This window comes from Microtus ochrogaster, unplaced genomic scaffold (assembly GCF_000317375.1).
Source record: "Microtus ochrogaster isolate Prairie Vole_2 unplaced genomic scaffold, MicOch1.0 UNK38, whole genome shotgun sequence".
Lineage (NCBI taxonomy): Eukaryota > Metazoa > Chordata > Mammalia > Rodentia > Cricetidae > Microtus > Microtus ochrogaster.
The window spans coordinates 2,981,398-2,986,217 of NW_004949136.1; the positions used below are offsets into that span (position 1 = coordinate 2,981,398).

The following is a 4,820-nucleotide window of genomic DNA, read 5'->3' on the forward strand; positions in this document are numbered from 1 at the left end:
CGCTCAAACGCCGAGCGAGCTTCCTCCGGCTCCACCCAGGGCCTCGTCGCCACGGTCCCGGCCCGCCCCGCAGCTCGTGACCGCACCCGAGACGCAGGGAGTCCGGTGCTGGGGTGGTTCGTGTGTCCGTCAGTGAGCGCTTTTGTTTTCGCTGCGTTTGTTTTCTAGCCAGATTGTTTTTTAGGCTCCTCGATATCAAAATCGAGGCAGATCGGTATCTTGTGCCTCCGCAGCCTTGTGACTCAACCCCTCCGCTCCCGGTCTCGGTGGAACGTTCCAAAGATGACGGGGGGGGGGGACTTGTTCTTCCGTTCCGCATTACCGGCCCGGAAGGAGCCAACTGGAGGCCACACGGTCGCGCTACAAATGGAAAAGACCCCCCCCCCATACACACGCGCGCGCGTGGTTTGCGCCCGAACGTGACAGAAGGCACCGACACGCGTGCGTGCAAGGGCCCCGGCTCGGGTCTGGAAGGAACCAAGGTGTTCCCCAGGGGGCTCACCCGGACCCGTTTCCGCCGTGGCGACTTCCTGTACGTCACATCCGGCTCCATCCCACGCTTTTGCGTCCCAACTTCAAGCGAGCTGCGAGCTGCCCGCGGGCCGCCAGGGGGTGTGTAGCTCTCAGCCTTGGCCGCGAACCCGGCTCTCCTCCTCGCGAAGCTGGTCGGCCCCGAGTGGGCGGCGTCGGGGAACCTAGCTGCACCTTCCGTTGGCGTGGGCGGACGGCGCTCAGTCGACTCCGGTGCATCCTGTAGCACTGAGCCCTACGGGGGACGGGCATCACCTCGCCCTGGAGTCAGCCCGGGGCAAACTAGGGACTGGGCGCCCGGGTGGCGGACTTCGCAGGGCAGGACGCACAGGTAAGGTGGAGACCGGGGTGGGCACCGGCGGGATCGCGGGCGGGCTGTAGCCGCAGCAGGCGTCGGGAAGGAGGCGCCGCCCGGATGGCAAGTGCAGGCACCCTGTCATCTGCCTGCCTCTACTGCCTCTGGCTCCGGAAGCATGTTATTTTGTGCTGTAAATGGGCGATGCCGCCAGGTCCGGAGCTGTAACTTTATCTTAGCTAGCTAGCGTTTTTTTTTTCTCAACTGGAACTTTCCCGGCATAAAACAGTTTGGCTGCAACATTGATGGTTTGAATCCTTGAGGCGTGCAAAAGCATAAAACAAAAAACAAAACACTGTGATCTAGAGGTGGGTTCCTTGTTCAGTGTCTTGTTGTTTCATTAAGTGAGGAGCTAGGAAGGCTTTTAAAGTGATTCTTTTCCTGTGTAGACGGATTAGAAGATGGGAAGACAGAGAACTAAAGGACTGGTTTGCCACATGCTGCTTTGTGGCTGGTAATGTGGATGTGCCTTTAATCTGCACACACCACATAAATGGTCCTGAAAGTACCCATTCCTCAAAAGCCACCATAGCTGCAGTGTGTTGCTTTAGTCAGGGCTAACCACCCTCCCTCGGTACAAATTCTTCACTACTGACTGGCCTGATGCAGTGCTGGTGTTAGAAGCAAGAGCGGGTGGACAGAATGTGAGCACCCTTTGCTGGGTTATTTCCCAGAGGTAAACTCGCAGACATGCATGATATAGGTTTGATATGTTTTCTCCAAGTCACCACTGACCAATCCAGATATCCTGGCCAGGTGTTTGAGAACATCCCCAGTCCTCTGTTCCGTCTGCTCCTGTTCTTCCTTTCCTTGTTCTCCAGTTTGTAATGGGCTTTGAGCGTGCTAGGCCAGCCTTCTGCCAGTGAACCTCATCCTCCACTAAGGACAGATTTGAAAAAGAATGTATGTGTGAGAACGCATTGCCATGGCATATGTGGAGGTAGATTGGCAGGAGGTCCCTTTACCCCCGAGCTATCACTTCAGCCAAAAATAGACATTCTTTTGTGGCGTGGGGAGGAAAAGGTTTATTTCATGTTAATATCCAGGTAACAGTGCATGACCAAGAGAAGTCAGGGCAAGAACCTAGAGGCAGAACTAAAGCAAAACCTATGGAGGAACATCGCCTACTGGTTTGCTCCGCATGGCCAGCTTTCTTATCTAACCCAGGACCACGAGCCCAGAGGTGGCACTGCCACATCATTCACCAGTAAAGAAAGTAGACCACAGACTTGCCCACGGGCAAGGTTGTCTCCTTCCTCAGTGAGGCTCCCTCTTCTCAGATAACTCTAGCTTATGTTAAACTGACTACTCCTTCCCAAGCGCTGATACCAATTGGCTCACAGGAGGCCATGTTACCCAGGGCCCATCCTGTGGATCCCAGAAAGACTCTGAGTTTTGTAGCTCTGGCCCAGAGATAGACCTAACTGGATCAGATTCCCCCGAGAACTCCAGTGGGCTCTTGTCTGTTGCCAGGGACTTGTGAGCACAGAAGCAGTAGTCAAGGCCTTTTGTTCCCATGGTCACCAGAAATACAGGTGAGTAGGAAGAGGTCAGGTGGGCACCTCCACCTCAACTTCTGCCCTGATTCTGGAGCCTTCAGAAACATGAATACACACAGACAGACCCAGACAGACATGCGGGCGTGCACACACACACACACACACACACACACTCACAAGACTTGGGCACAGATCCTCTTCATCCCTCCCAGGGACTGGAGGACACTGTCCTACTTAAGGATGATGGCCAGACATCCTCTTGGCACACTATTGGAGCCCTCACTGTGGCTATGTGTTACAATAACATGTCAGTCTCACATAGGAGACCCACAGTCTGTCACCTAGGTGTCTGGCCAGGAATGTGGCAGCTACAAGCTGCTCAGGAGAGGCCTGCTCACTCCAGGTCCTGTGGCAGCTTCCGGCCCTTCTTGTGAGCCTTCCGCAGCCGCCGCTCGGCCTTCATGGCCTTCTTTCGCAGGTTCTGGCACCGCTTGTCCTGACGCTGCTGTGTCTTCTCTACCAAGTGTTGTGAGCGCTTCTTTCGCCAGCACAGCGCTCTACCTTGCAAGGCTTCCTGCATCAGGTGCTCATTGTCACGGATCTTCACACCCTCCGCCTTGTACTGCAGGTTGGTCCACTTCATCTTGGCCTTCAGTTCTTGGACCTTGCCTGCATCCTGGTCTCACAGCTCCTCCAGCCGGCCGTGCTGCGCCTGCAGACAGCAGCTGCCTGTAGTTCCTGCCCGTCAGTGGTGTCTGGCTTCCTTTCACCTTCTGCCGCTTCTCCTTCCTCTGGGGCTTGCTGGCAGGCTCCTCTTCAGTCACTTGCACCTTATTAAAGATAAGCCCTGACTCTTGCAGCTCCTTGCAGGCCACATCTGGGGTGCCTCGGCTTGCAGGGCACATCTGGGGGGCCTCGGCTGGCTCCTCCTTTGCTCGGAGCTCCTTCTGCTTCCTCTTCTTCCGTTCCCTCTCCTGTTTTCTCCGCTGTCTTTTCTCTAGAGTGGCAGCAGACAGCTCCTTGGTGCTACCCTGGTCCCTGGCAGCCGCTGTCGCAGGAAATCCAGTGCAAAGACAGAATCAGGTGCTGTGACTTGGCCATCTTCAGGGGACTCCAGGGAGCTGGAGTTCTTGGATTTCTTAGCCCTAGAAGAGGTGGGAGCCGTCTTCCCTAGGGGCTTAGTCTTGTGCTCTGTAGCTTTCTGGTCCTGTTCCCGAGATTTCGTTCTTTTTTTTTTTTTTCCCCTTTTCTTTTTTGAGGGCCCGGCAGCTTCCAAGTGTTTTGTTCTGACAGCCCACTTGCTCCCCTGCCACTTGGGGCCAGGCTGTGCGCAGATCTTCTTGGCCCAGTCCTGCAGATATGCATACTTGGCTTGCAGAGAGGCTATGGTTGGAGGCTACACTTGGAGGTTCTGTGTTCCTCCGCTCTGCCGGAAGCACCATGAATGGAGGCCAAAAATAGACATTCTTAACCTGAGATTCATGGAACTAGAAAATGGAAAAAGTAAGCATTGAATGGTGTAAAAATGGTATCTTGACCGGGCATGGTGGAGTGCCTGTGGTTCCAGCATTCTGGAGGCTGGTACAAGAGAACCCACACCTTCAGGGCCAGCCTGGGCTACCATCAAGATCCTGTCTCAAAAAAAAAAATAGATAATCTCACTAGATTACCACTGCCTGCTAATCCCAGGCAAGCAGCTGTTGGTCTAGAGCACTGTGTGGCTCATTTTCCTTTGAGCTCTGTACGCACATCTTTGACGGACTAGAGTAAAAGCTCACAAGTCAGGTCTTGTCAGCAAGGGAGTCTTTTGTTTGTTTGGAACAGACTGGGTTTCTCTGTACAGCCCTGGCTGTCCTGGCATGCACTCTGAAGCCCAGGATGGCCTCAAACACATAGATCTGCCTGCGTCTGACTCTTGAGTGCTGGGTTGAAAGGTGTGTGCCTCCACAGCCTGGCCAGCAAGAGAGTCTTAATAATCCAGAGGAAGGGAAGTTACATCTTGGTTCTTATCTGTTCCTAGAAGTACATTTAATCTGAGAGGGTCATGGTGACTCAGACTTTACAGCCAGTGATAGGGTTGGGTGCCTCGTTCTACATACCTCAAGATCAAGTTGAGCAGCTGTAACTGTCTCCCAGGCCCACGCAGGTAAAATCAATCGCCAGTTCTTATGCAAGCAGCTTGTTGCCAGATCTCTGCTGATCTTCAGCTTTTGCAGGCCAAAGTCTTTTTTATCTTTGTAATTGTCGTGGATTGTGGATTGGGAAGGCAGAACTGGACCAGGACTGGGAGAGCCGGACTCTACCAGACTAGAGCTGTGTAGCCAGCCCTTGGTTGATCTGTAGAGTCAGACTCTGCCCCCAAAGGTCTTTCCTACTTCTCCAGGAGCTTGTCCATGTGGTATTATAGTAACCAACAAATAATCTCTGATTTTTTT

General features: G+C 53.8%; 1 protein-coding gene and 1 pseudogene across 1 annotated transcript in view; one reads left to right on the forward strand and one right to left on the reverse strand.

The window, feature by feature from the left end:
- The first annotated feature begins 539 nt into the window (after positions 1–539).
- The window catches only part of Slc35e2b (solute carrier family 35 member E2B), a 26,227-nt gene continuing 21,946 nt past the window's right edge, over positions 540–4,820 (forward strand). Inside the window, exon 1 of the mRNA XM_005368670.2 lies at positions 540–862. The gene's annotated coding sequence lies outside the window, so the exon portion shown is untranslated. The remainder of the gene's footprint in view (positions 863–4,820) is intronic.
- The window catches only part of LOC101992548, a 10,400-nt pseudogene continuing 8,344 nt past the window's right edge, over positions 2,765–4,820 (reverse strand).